Here is a 14,185-nt window from a genome sequence, read left to right on the forward strand (position 1 = left end):
CCTGGAGAGGAAAAGCTCTCCCTCCAGAGGAGAGAAGTTGGTGGTTCCTGGAGGAGGAAACCGGCACTTTGGCAGCTGGAGGGCCCAGGCCTGGACACCGACAACATTGAACAACATGAACTGTGCCCGAAGACGGCCAATGGCGCTAATACTGGCAATGGCCCAGTCAGAGTCCATAGACCTTTCCTGGCCCCTTCTTGGTGCCCCTCTCTCCCAGATGCCCTGGTTTAATCTACACATGCCCAATCTTTATTCTTTTTCTTTGTTTTTTTGTTTTGTTTTGTTTTTTGTTTATTTATTTATTTATTTTTTCTGAGACGGAGTCTCACTCTGTCACCAAGGTGGAGTGTAGTGGTACAATCTTAGCTCACTGCAGTCTCCACCTCCAGGGTTCAAGTGATTCTCCTGCCTCAGCCTCCTGATTAGCTGGGACTACAGGCACCCGCTACCACACCCAGCTAATTTTTGTATTTTTAGTAGAGACTGGGTTTCACCAGGTTGGCCACGCTGGTCTTGAACTCCTGACCTCAGGTGATCCACCCACCTTGGCCTCCCAAAGTGCGGGGTTACAGGCGTGAGCCACCGTGCTTGGCGATGTCCAATCTTTACATGAAACCTCCTCTCTGTCTGGCCCAGGGCCAGGTGGTCACAGAGTCAGGGTTCAGTCTGCATTCTTTCCTTGGCCTCTCCCCTGGCATCTTCTGCACCTCACTCTGCACTCCCCAGTCCCTCTGGGTGAGCCCAGGACCTGCAACACTGTGCCAACCTCGCCCAAGCCACTCTCCAGCTTTCCCAGCTCAGCAGGCTGAGGCACCTGAGGCTTTCATTTTAATTATGAACCACTTCAAAGCCTTTCTGGAAGCAGGTGAGAGACAAAATGTAAACAAGTGAATGAGTGAGTCATCCGGCCCTCCCTGCCCAGATATTTCTGTCATCCATCCTGCCTCTCTGTCACCCACAGTCTCTGCAATAACCAACCTGGGTTCTCTCCGAATGTGGGGATTTTCCTGGAGCGAGGCCTTCCAGGGCTCCTCCGCCTGCCAACATCACCTACCTCGTCTTCCTCTTCAGCACATCCCCAACATTGTCTAAGTGGTAACTCACCTGAGCAAAGCACTTCACACAGATTCATTCATTTACTCCCCACAACAACCTGATGAGGTAGGTACTGTTATGTCCATTTTACAGGTGACAAAAACAAGGCCTAGAGAGGTGAAGTAACTTACCTGTCTAAGGTTACACAGGTTGGTGGTGGGCCCAAGGTTCAAATTCCAGCAGTCAGGCTAGGCACGGTGGCTCATCCCTGTGATCTGAGCACTTTGGGAGGCCAAGGCGGGTGGATCACCTGAGGCCAGTAGTTTAAGATCAGCCTGACCAATATGGCAAAACCCCATCTTTACTAAAAATACAAAAATTAGCCAGGCGTGGTCACAGGTGCTACCTGGGAGGCTGAGGCAGGACAATTGCTCAAACCCAGGAGGCAGAGGTTGCAGTGAGCCGAGATTGTGCCATTGCACTCCTAGCCTGGACAACAGAGCAAGACTCCATCTCAAAAAAAAAAAAAAAATTCCAGCAGTCTGTTTCCAGAATCACTCCCCTCCCTCTTCCCCTCCCCTTCTCTTCCCATTTTTCTTTTCTTTTCTTGAGACAGGGTCTTGCTCTGTTGCCCAGGCTGGAGTGCAGTGGCCCAGTCACAGCTCACTGCAGCCTTGACCTCTTGGGCTCAAGCAATCCTCCCATCTCAGCCTCCCACCCTGAGTAGCTGGAACTACAAGCATGCACCAACATGCTCAGCTAATTTTTAAATTTTTTTTTGTAGAAATGAGGTCTTGCCATGTTGCCCAGGCTGGTCCAAACTCCTGGGCTCAAGCAATCCTCCCACCTTGGCTTCCCAAAGTGGTGGGATTACAAGGCATGAGCCACTGCTTCCAGCCTGGGTCAGTGGTTTTAAAAATATTTGTGTTTATTTTTATCATTACAGAGATGGGGTCTCACTATGTTACCCAGGCAGGTCTTGACCTCCTGGGCTCAAGTGATCCACCTGCCTTGACCTCCCGAAGTACTGAGATTACAGGTGTGAGCCACCACGCCTGGTCAAGAGTCTGCACTTTTGTGTGTGTGTGACAGAGTGAGACTCTGTCACCCAGGCTGGAGTACAGTGGTGTGACCTCAGATGATTGAAACCTCTGCCACCTGGGTTCAAGTGATTCTCCTGCCTAAGCCTCCTGAGCAGCTGGGAGTACAGGCGTGTGCAACCACGCCTGACCAATTTTTGTATTTTTACAAAATACAGGGTTTCATCATGTTGGCCAGGCTGGTCTCAAACTCCTGACCTCAGGTGATCCGCCCACCTCGGCCTCCCAAAGTGCTAGGATTACAGGCATGAGCCACCATGCCTGGCCGCAATTCCACCTTTCTAACTGGCTCCCAGGTGCTGCTGATACTGCCGGTCCCAGCAAAAGTCTGTACTTTCAAGCACTACCTATATGCCCTCCCTATCTCCTCTTTTTCCCTTCTAGAATTCTCAACTATACACACACATATACACTCACACACCTGTGCAAACTGCATTCTCAGGAGCTCTTCCAAGTGCAGTTGCCCTGTAACTCTGCCTTCTGGCTCTGCTCCAATCATACACACTTCTTACTTGCTTGACAAAGCTCAACCCATAACAAGCACACACTCTCCCTATACTCCCTCTCCCTCTTCTCCAAGGTCAGGAGAAGAGAGAGCCTCTCAGCTCTGTGTGTGTGTGTGTGTGTGTGTGTGTGTGTGTGTGTGTTGTGGGAGGGGGCAGGATAATCGAGGTAACTTCTTGGTGAGACCTCTGCTCTGGATATCAGATTTTGGAAGATTCACGGCGGGGACTAGAGGGAAGGCTGGAGGATGGGGAGTTGCAAAGCTGACCCTGCAGCCCATTTCTCTCCGTCCAACTGTGACCAGAGCCTCAGTCTCATATTTAGGGAGGGGAGCAAGGGGTGGAGTGTGCAGTGGGGGAGATGTTGGTGGGTGAACATCTCATCACATCCCAGGTCCCATAGCTGGAGAGTCACCGCAGCAGCACACTCTGGAGTCAGACAGGCCTGAGTCCGAATCTCGCTGCTTTGTGGCCTTGGGCAAGTTCTTAACTTTTCTGAGCCTCAGTGACTTAAGGTGGAAAGTGAAATATACAACAGCTAATTCTAGATGTTGAGTCAACTCCATTTTGCAACCACTACGGTAGTGATTGATTCTGAAAAGAATCATCAATGGATGCTAAAACTATTGGGCAAAAATTTGCTGGGGAAAGGACAGTCTCAAAGTATTTTTCCACAGAGTACTGATTAATTTCGAAGGGGAAAAACAATAACCTTTACACTGGATAGATCTGGCAGGAACCATGTTAACCAAGTGATCAAAGGTAGCATCACCAATAATGGGGCAAACCGATGCACCGAGAAGGGCACAGCATTGCTCATGCAGCATCCCTGTCAAAAATGCATAAATGGAATCTAATCATGAGAAAACTACCAGACAGCCAAACTCTTCAGAAAAGTCAATATAACGAAAGTCAACAATGATTGAGAAGAACCTTACCTCGTTAAAGAAAACTAAAGAGATATGACAACTGACTGCAACACAAAATCCTGGACCAGACCCTGGATCTGGTCAAAAGAAAAATGCTTTAAACGACAGTATTGGGACAAAGGGTAAAATTTGAATGTGGACCATGTAATAGATGAATAGTGTGTTGTATCAATGATATGTCCTTGACTTGGTAATTGTCCTGAGGAAATGTAAGAGAATATATTTATTATTATTATTATTTTTTTTGAGACCAAGTCTTGCTCTGTCACCCAGGCTGGAGTGCAATGGCGCAATCTCGGCTCATTACAACCTCCACCTCCCAGACTCAAGCGATTCTCCTGCCTCAGCTTCCTGAGTAGCTGGGATCACAGGCACCCGCCATCACACACCCAACTAATTTTTGTATTTTTAGTAGAGATGGGGTTTCACCATGTTGGCCAGGCTGGTCTTGAACTCCTGACCTTAGGTGATCCGCCCACCTCAGCCTCCCAAAGTGTTGGGATTACAGGCTTAAGCCACCGAGCCCAGACTGAGAATGTATTTATTCTTAAGGGATATGTGCCGGCCAGGTGTGGTGGCTTATGCCTTGTAATCCCAACATTTAGGGAGGTTGAGGCGGGAGGATTGCCTGAGCCCAGGAAGTCAAGCCTCAGGAGCTGGAGACCAGCCTGGGCAACAAAGTAACACCTCGTATCCACAAAATAAAAAATTAAAAAATTAGCTGGGTGTGGTAGCATGTGCCTGTGGTCTCAGCTACACAGCAGGCTAAGGCAGGAGGATCGCTTGAGCCCAGCAAGTAAAGACTGCAGTGAGCCGTGACTGCACCACTGCACTGCCGCCTGGATAACAGAGCAACACCCTCAAAACAAAACAAAACAAAACAAACAAACAAACAAAACCTAAATATATGGTAAAAAGTATTTACAGATAAAGGGTTATGTCTGAAACATAAACTTATATTCAAATGATGGCTCACACACAAAAACTAAAATAATTACATCTATGCATGAACATCCATGTGTTTTTATAAAAAAGAGAGAATAAAATGTAGTAAAATACTCATTATCAGTGAAAAGGTATTTGAGAGTTTATTATACTATTCTTTTAGCTTTTCAGTGGGTTAAAATTTTTTTCAAAATAAGAAGGTTGTTAAAAGGGAGTTCCTGAATTCACACAAGAGGTACGTCCATCCTGGCACTTACTAGATCTTAACTGAGGCCAGTTCCCACCTCTGCAGGACTGTAGGTCCCGGGGGCAGTACACCCCAGGCTGCCCAGTGAGACGAGGTCAAGGTCCTTCCCCATCCGAGGCCTCTACTGAAATCTCCAAGCTTCAGCCACTCTTGGAATCTCCTGGCCAGAGCTGAGAGGTGGGGAATAGGAAGGGATGGTGGGGGAAGGGAAAACAGTCCTTCCTCTTTCCTCACTCCCAAGAATGGAATCTTTGAAGAGTCCAGACAGATTTGTCCAATGTATCAGGTGGTTTGTGCTGAGGGATTCTGTGGACAGAAGAGGTACTGATTGAGAAGCAGGAATGCCCCGCCTTACTCTCCTGCCTCTTGGCGATGGCTGTGCCTCCAAGCCCAGGAGGGTGTTCTACCCAGAGCCACGGAGGCATCACTCAGCCCTGGGAAAGCCAGCCTGAGTGTCAACATTCTGGCAGAGAGAAGTGCTAGATGCTTATTTGAAGATGTCTGAACAGACTTGTTTGAGAGACAGCTGGAGTTGTGAAGTAATCCTGGCGTCTCCCCATGTCTCAGTTTTGAAGGCAGGCTTTGCCTGCAGGCCTCTGACCTCTAAGGTCCTTCTATTCTTGTTAGCAATTGACAAAACTTTGCTTAAGACTTGGGGATGACAGAAGTCCACACAGAGAGGGGCTCATCATTGCTACTAGAAGGGCTAGGAACACGCTCCCTCCATGGGGCAGAAGCCAGCTCAGTTTGGGATCCTCCAGGCCAAATGCCTGGGCTGGTAATGCCGTAGCGGGTGCACACCATTTCAGCTCCAAACAGTGACCTCTTCTGGCTCCAGTGGCCCCTGGGAGCCAAGGCCTCCAGCCCCAGTGGGCAGTGCCAACCCATGACAGGGGAGTGGCAGGCTCTGGCTCAGAGCCCTGCTTCGGGAATCCTCCCCGAGAGTGGAAGCAGGCTCCAGAGCCCATCGGCTGAGGCCAGGCAGAATGAGTCCTAGCAGGACACTAAAGTTCCAGGGAGAACAAGAACATAAAGGAGGCCAAAGAGCTGTCATCAGAATGATTCAGGTCTGCAAAGCCAGGCCTGGGAGTAAGAACTGATCAGGACCACAGAAGAGGAGCGTCCAGAGCCGTTAACTGCCACCTTCCTCACCTGGCTTCCCTGCTAGTTTCTCTGCCACAGCCCCAGCCCCTGACAGGGGTGTCACACTACAGAACAAGCACAGCGACCAGAACTCTCCCGACCAGCTCCGCCCTTTGAGAAAGTCCCCCCCCCAACAACGTGGGCACGGAGGGGCTGCTGACCACCGTATCCTTGCAGCCCTGGCCCAGGGAAGACCAACCCAGGGAAAGGCGCTTGACTCAGACCGGTTGATCAGCTCCTTAACTGGGATTTTACATACAGGCCATAGCAGACAAAGGGCCTTTCTTGACCCTGAAGTCACTAGTTGAGGTGACAGAATCCTCAAGTTGTCAGTCTTCTCATGTCCCACACGAAGGTCCAACATGAGGAAATGAGGCCAGCACAGAGAAGGGAGCCGAGTCCCTGTGACATTATTGGTGTTTCTGGACCCAATTGTTCCAGAAGCCCTCCCTCCTCTGTTCGTATCACTTATGGGAGCTAAGCCATTCCTTTCCCCTTGGTGGGCTACTTTGAGTTAAACTTCTGTCTCTTCTTTTTTTTTTTTTTTTTTTTTGAGACAGAGTCTTGCTCTGTTGCCCAGGCTGGAGTGCAGTGGCGCGATCTCGGCTCACTGCAAGCTCTGCCTCCCAGGTTCACGCCATTCTCCTGCCTCGGCCTCCCAAGTAGCTAGGACTACAGGTGCCAGCCACCACGCCCGGCTAATTTTTTTGTATTTTTAGTAGAGATGGGGTTTCACCGTATTAGCCAGGATGGTCTTGATCTCCTGACCTCGTGATCTGCCCGCCTCAGTTTCCCAAAGTGCTGGGATTACAGGCTTGAGCCACCACGCCCGGCCAACTTCTGTCTCTTCTTTTAAGGCCAGTGGGAGGGCAGTGATTAATGTGCTGTGTGAGCCTCCTTCTCCTCCAGTCACGGTCTGTGTGAGCAGGAGTGGATACTTGACCCAAAGGGAACCAAGACATAGGGCAGAATCAACCTCTCTCTCTCTCCCTCTTCCTCTCATATTTATTATTATTATTATTATTATTATTATTATTATTAGATGGATTCTTGCTCTGCCACCCAGGGTGGAGTGCAGTGGTGTGATCTCAGCTCACTGCAACCTCCACCTCCTGGGTTCAAGCGATTTTCCTCCCTCAGCCTCCCAAGTAGCTGAGATTACAGGTGCCTGCCACCACACCCAGCTAATTTTTGTATTTTTAGTAGAGATGGCGTTTCGCCGTGTTGGCCAGGCTGGTCTCGAACTTCTGACCTCAGGTGATCTGCCCATCTCGGCCTCCCAAAGTGCTCGGATTACAGGCATGAGCCACCAGGCCTGGCCTCCCCCTCATATTTAAACTGAGATGTAGGCCAGGCACGGTGGCTCACGCCTGTAATCCCAGCATTTTGGGAGGCTGAGGCAGGCTGATCACGAGGTCAGTAGATTGAGACTATCCTTGCTAACACGGTGAAACCCCGTCTCTACTAAAAATACAACAAAAAATAGCTGGGCGTGGTGGCGGGCGCCTATAGTCCCAGCTACTCGGGAGGCCGAGGGAGGAGAATGGCGTGAACCTGGGAAGCGGAGCTTGCAGTGAGCTGAGATCGTGCCACTGCACTCCAGCCTGGGCGGCAGAGCAAGACTCCATCTCAAAAAAATAAATAAATAAAAAATAAATAAACTGAGAGGTAGAGATTACAGTCTGATGGCTGGAACTGAAGGTTGTATAGATTCAGGACTAGGACAACAATTTGGTTGGGGACTTACTGATGGAAAAAAAGAAGAAAGCTAGCCTGCTGAGATAGATAGGAGAGAAGAGAACCATATGAGCAAATTGAGAGAGAGAGAGAGAGAGAGAGAGAGAATTTTCCCAATTCCTGAGCCCCAGTGTACTTCCTGCCCTTCTTTCTGTGACATTCTCTGAACCCATATAATATACCCTGTCTTAGGCTTTTCTGGAGGTATAACAGACAGAAACCTACTCAGGCTAACTTACACAAAAAGGGTAGTCTTTTTTTTTTTTTTTGAGACCTAGTTTAGTTCTTGTCACCCAGACTGGGGTGCAGTGGTGCAATCTCGGCTCACTGCAACCTCTGCTTTCCAGGTTCAAGAGATTCTCCTGCCTCAGCCTCCCGAGTAGCTGGGATTACAGGCACCTGCTGCCACGCCTAGCTAATTTTTGTATTTTTAGTAGAGACGGGGTTTCACCATGTTGTCCAGGCTGGTATTGAACTCCTGACCTCAGGTGACCCGCCCGCCTCAGTCTCTCAAAGTGCTGGAATTACAGGCGTGAGCCACTGCACCTGGCCTTAGAAGGGTAGTCCTTATAAGGAGGGCAGGTGTCTCCTGGAACCCTGGGACAGGTGGCATACCTGGGCCTCAGGATGACCTAAAATCCAGGCTGCCCTTCTCTAAATGGGCCTGTGGTCTCAAGCATCTTTTCTGAGACCAATTTCCTTCAATTCTCCATGTGCATGAGGCTAAACATGGCTGTCAATAGCCCCAGATTATACAAGTTCGAGTGGCCACAGAGACGTCCTGCTCACTCTCTAGCCCTTGTTCGAATGCCAAGGAGAAAGACTCTGGCAGGCCCAGTCTGGGTCAGTACCTACCTGCTCCAACCAGCCAGGTCTGGTGGAGTGGGGATCCCATTGTCTGCTATAGCCCACCTCCAGGGAAGGGTCAAAGAGGAGTCCTCAAGGAAGACATACGAATGGCAAACAAGCATATGAAAAGGTACTCAGTCACTGATCATCAGAGAATTGCTAATCAAAACTATAATGAGATATCATCTCACCCAGTGAAAATGGCTTTTATCCAAAAGACAGGCAATAACAAATGCTGACAAGAATGTGGAGAGAAGGGAACCCTTGTATGCTGTTGGTTGGAATGTAAATTAATACAACCACTATGGAGAACAGTTTGGAAGTTCCTCAAAAAACTAAAAACAGAGCTACCATACGATCCAGCAATCCCACTGATAAAACCAGCTTATCAAAGACTATATATCCAAAAGAAAGAAAACCAGCTTATCAAAGAGTTATCTGCACTGCCATATTTATTGCAGCACTATTCACAATAGCCAGGATTTGGAAACAACCTAAGTGTCCATCACAGACAAATGGATAAAGAAAATGTGGTACTTATACACAGCGGAGTGCTATTCAGTCATAAAAAAGAAAGATCCTGTCGGCTGGTCGCGGTGACTCACGCCTGTAATCCTAGCATTTTGGGAGGCTGAGGTGGGCAGATCACTTGAGGTCAGGAGTTTGAGACCAACCTGGTCAATATGGTGAAACCCTCTCTCTACTAAAAATACAAAAATTAGCCAGACGTGGTTACATGCGCTTGTAATCCCAGCTACTTGGGAGGCTGAGGCAGGAGTATCACTTGAACCTGGGAGATGGAGGTTGCAGTGAGCTGAGATCACGACACTGCAATTCAGCTTGAATGACAAAGCAACACTCTGTCTCAAAAAAAAAAAAAAAAAGATCCTGTCATTTGCAACAACATGGACGGAACTGGTGATCATTATGTTAGGTGAAAAAAGCCAGGCACAGAATGACAAACTTCTGGCCAGGCGGGGTGGCTCACACCTATATTCCTAGCACTTCAGGAGGCCAAGGTGGGCAGATCAGGCCAGAAGTCCAAGACCAGCCTGGCCAACATGGTGAAATACAAAAAATTAACCGATCGTGGTGGTGTGTGCCTATAGCCCCAGCTACTTGGGAGACTGAGACAGGAAAATCACTTGAACCTGGGAGGTAGAGGTTACAGTGAGCTGAGATTGCACCACTGCACTCTGGCCTAGGCAATAGAGTGAGACTCCATATCAAAAAAAAAAAAAAAAAAAAAAGAGAGAGAGAGAGAGAGACAAACTTCTCATATTCTCATTTATTTGTGGGAGCTAAAAATTAAAACAACTGAACTCATGACAGTAGAACAATGGTTACCAGAGGCTAGGAAGAGTAATGGTTGGGGGCGGGGAGATGATTAATGGGTACAAAAACATATTAGTTGTAATAGAAAGAATGAATAAGACCTAGTATTTGATAGCACAACAGAGTGACTACAGTCAACAATAATTTATTGTACACTTAAAAAACTAAAAGAATATAAGTGGATTATTTATAAGACATAGAAAGGATAAATGCTTGAGGTGATGGATACCTCATTTACCCTAATGTGATTATTACCCATTGTATGCTTGTATCAAAATACCTCATGTTCCCTGTAAATATATACACCTACTAGATACCCACAAAAATTGAAAATAAAAATCTTTTTCTAAAAAGAGGAATCCTCTGCAGCTGTTATATCAAGCTACTTTTGGTAGGATCCCATTCCCTGCCACTGAACAGAACTGACTAAAGCAATTGCCAGTAGCTTTGGGGCACCTGTTGCCCCTCTCTCTGTTGGAGGTGTGCGCCTCAAGAGTATGTCCAGCTGGATAGAAGGGCCAATTCTTCTCAGAGGCCGAGAACATTCTTCCACGCTGTATCCCCTGCAAACAACTAGAATTCACGTTGATGCCAGCCGAGTGTCCTGTCTTCACCTACCTATCCGCCACCATTCCCGAGAGAGAATTGGCCAGTGTCACAGTATCTGACCCACCATGCATTCTGTGGAGGGTGGCAAAGAATCCTACTGAACGTTCCAAAGGCCGACTTCTATCTGACATGTGTATGACTGTTGATCATAACTTATCCTTTCAGGGAGGACAAATACCAGTATTTCACCAGGTCCGGACAATCCTGGAACCCTGCACGCTTGACACTGAAGGCAGAATTCTGAAAGTTGAACATAGTGCTACAGATTTCTCTAGGACTGGAAGGTCGTGCTGCAGAGGTGGGCGGGTCAGTGAGAGTCTTAGGCACCTCTTCACCTTCTGCACTTAGGACTCAAAAGACATGGAGTCCACCCAGAGGCCAGAGTTTTCTTTCTTGAGTATCACGTCTGCTTGGCAGAGCACCTGTGGAATCTCTCTAAGTTCTCATTCTTCCGCATTTGGCAACAGGCGTCCCTAGATCTGGGGTGGGAACAAGGGCTGCCTCACAGAGCACAGGCAGCTTGAAGGCTCAAAGTGGGAAAGACAGGGGATGTTTCCCATTCAATGTTGCTATGCAAAAATGAAGGATGTCTGGCTTGTGTTAAAGCAGAGGCACATATATATACTACCTGTATGGAACAGGTGTTAGAGTTTGGGTGTTCGTCCCTTTCAAATCTCATGTTTAAATGTAATCCCCAGGCCGGGCATGGTGGCTCATGCCTATAATCCCAGCACTTTGGGAGGCCGAGGCAGGCAGATCACTTGAGCTCAGGAGTTTGAGACCAGCCTGGCCAACATGGTGAAATCCCGTCTTTACTAAAAATACAAAAATTAGCCGGGCATGGTGGCACACGCCTGTAGTCTCAGCTACTTGGGAGGCAGAAGAATTGCTGGAGCCCGGGAGGCGGAGGTTGCAGTGAGCTGAGATCGTGCCACTGCACTCTAGCCTGGGCAACAGAGCTAGACTCCATCTCAAAAAAATATATGAATAAAAAAATAAATGAATAAAAAAGTAAGTAAGTAAATGTAATCCCCAGTGTTGGAGGTGGGGCCTGGTGAGAGGTGTTTGGGTCATGGGGACAGATCCTTCATGAATAGCTTGGTGTTGTCCTCACAATAATGAGTGAGTTCTCACTCTGAGTTCACGTGAGATCTGGTTGTTGAAGAGGGTATGGTGGCCAGGAACAATGGCTCACATTTGTAATCCCTGCACTTTGAGAGGCCAAGGCAGGAGGATGACTTGAGCCTAGGAGTTTGAGACCAACCTAAGCAACATGGCAAGACTCTGTCTACAAAAAATGAAAAAGTACCGATCATTGTGGTGTTCGCCTGTGGTCCCAGCTACTCAGGAGGCTGATGGGGGAGGATCACTTGAGTCTGGAAGGTGGAGGCTGCAGTGAGGTCTGATTGTGCCACTGTACTCTAGCCTGGGAACAGTCCTGTCTCAGAAAAAGAAAGTGGGGGGGTGTGGCACCCCCTCCATCCTGCCCTGACTGTCTCACCCTGTGATAGGCCAGCTTCTGCTTCTCCTTCTACCACAATTAGAAGCTTCCTGAGGCCTCGCCATAAGCTGAGTAGATATCGGTGCCATGCTTCTTGCACAGTCTGCAAAGCCATGAGCAATTAAATGTCTTTTCTGTGTAAGTTACCCAGCCTCAGGTATTTCTTTATATCAATGCAAGAACAGACTAATACAAAGGGATAATTCAGAATGCAAAATAAATACAAAAAAATACAAACAGTAGGGCTTCTTCATACCTGAGTATCTCCCTCACACATTCAGCACAGCCCTGTTCCCCATCACTATTTTTTTTTTTTTTTGAGACAGAATGTCACTTTGTTACCCAGGGTGGAGTGCAGTGGCACCATCACAGCTTACTGCAGCCTCAACTTCCTGAGCTCAAATCATCCTCCTACCTCAGCCTCCCAGGTAGCTGGGACTACAGGTGTGTGCCATCATGCCAAGCTAATTTTTTATTTTTTGTAGAGAAGAGGTCTCACCACATTGCCCAGTCTAGTCTTCAACTCTTGGGCTCAAGTCATCATCCCACCTCTGCCTCAGAAAGTGCTGGGATTGCAGGTGTGAGCTGCCACACCCATCTCCCATCACTCTAATCTAACACTAATGTTCTCCTTCAACTTGAGTAAAATTCAGTTTCCTGAATCATTCTGAGTGACCTCTGGTCGTCCTCACTGCTCGTTACATGCTAATTATAATGCATTAGCATCCTAAGAGACACTCCCACCAGCACCATGACAGTTTACAAATGCCATGGCAATGTCTGGAACTTACCCTATATGGTCTAAAAAGGAGAGGAACCCTCAGGTCCAGGAATTGCCCATCCCTTTCCAGGAAGACTCATGAATAATCCACCCCTTGTTTAGCATATAATCAAGAAATAACCACAAATAACAGAAGCCCTCGGGGCTGCTCTGCCTATGGAGTAATCATTCTCTTATTCTTTTACTTTCCTAATAAACTTGCTTTCACTTTCTGGATTCACCTCGAATTCTTTCTTGTGCAAGATCCAAGAACCCTCTCTTGGATTCCACAGAGCCCCTGTGGAATCTCTCTAAGTTCTCATTCTTCCGCATTTGGCAACAGGCGTCCCTAGATCTGGGGTGGGAACAAGAGCTGCCTCACAGAGCACAGGCAGCTTGAAGGCTCAAAGTGGGAAAGACAGGGGATGTTTCCCATTCAATGTTGCTATGCTAAAATGAAGGATGTCTGGCTTGTGTTAAAGCAGAGGCTTTAACCTCTTAAAGGGATCGGGACCCCTTTCGGGTAACATAACCATGAGAAAACTAGCAGAAAATTCCAGATTGAGGGACATTCTACAGAATCCCTGACCTGTACTCCTCTAAACTGTTAAGGGAATGAAAAGCAGGGAAAGCCTGAGAAACTGTCACAGACACAGACTAAGACGATGTGATGACCAAATGTAATGTGGCATCCTGGATGGCATCCACTTTTCTAACATCCTGAATCAGAAAAGGGATGTTAGTGGAAAAGCTTCCTTTAGAGAAAGGATGTTAGTGAAATCTGATTAAATAAAGTGGCAAGTTTAGTTAGTAGCAATGTACTGATGTTGCTTGCTTGTTGCGACAAATCTACCATGACGTAGACATTAACCACAGAGGCTCCTGAGTGAGGGTACATGACAGCTCTCTGTACCATCTGCAACTTTGCTATAAGGTTAAACTATTCTAAAAGAAAAGGGTTACTTAAAATAAAAAGGGAGGTTGGGTGCGGCGGCTCACGCCTGTAATCCCAACACTTTGGGAGGTGAGGCGGGTGGATCACTTGAGCTCAGGAGTTCGAGACCAGCCTGGCCAACATGGCAAAACCCTGTCTCTACTAAAAATACAAAAATTAGCCGGGCGTGGTGGCAGGCACCTGTGGTCCCAGGTACTTAGGAGGCTGAGGCAGGAGAATCACTTGAGCCCGGAAGGCAGAGGTTGCAGTGAGATGGCGCCACTGCACTCCAGCCTGGGTGACAGAGCAAGACCCTGTCTCAAAAAAAATAAAGTAAAAAGGTAAAAAACAATCAAATGAAAAGGTAAGGCAGGGGCATGGGGGAGGCAAGTGCCTGGCTTTGGGTTGGAAGGGAGGGAAGTTTGGAAGGCAGAAGCCCCAGAGAGACTGTGGATCTTTTCCTTTTTCTTTTCTTTCTTTCTTTTTTTTTTTGAGACGGAGTCTCGCTCTTGTCGCCCAGGCTGGAGTGCAGTGGTGCGATCTCGGCTCATCACAACA

At 47.8% G+C, this 14,185-nt stretch overlaps 2 long non-coding RNA genes across 2 annotated transcripts in view; one reads left to right on the top strand and one right to left on the bottom strand.

Annotated features, from left to right (window-relative positions):
* LOC144331276 (uncharacterized) overlaps positions 1 to 14,185 on the bottom strand; it is a 38,318-nt gene that overhangs the window by 8,907 nt on the left and 15,226 nt on the right. The gene's annotated exons all lie outside the window — the stretch shown is intronic.
* On the top strand, positions 962 to 3,744 carry LOC144331302 (uncharacterized). The gene is made up of 2 exons (XR_013398340.1): positions 962 to 1,161; positions 3,316 to 3,744. It is a non-coding gene; the product is annotated as an uncharacterized LOC144331302 (long non-coding RNA).

This window comes from Macaca mulatta, chromosome 9, assembly GCF_049350105.2.
Source record: "Macaca mulatta isolate MMU2019108-1 chromosome 9, T2T-MMU8v2.0, whole genome shotgun sequence".
Classification (NCBI taxonomy): Eukaryota; Metazoa; Chordata; class Mammalia; order Primates; family Cercopithecidae; genus Macaca; species Macaca mulatta.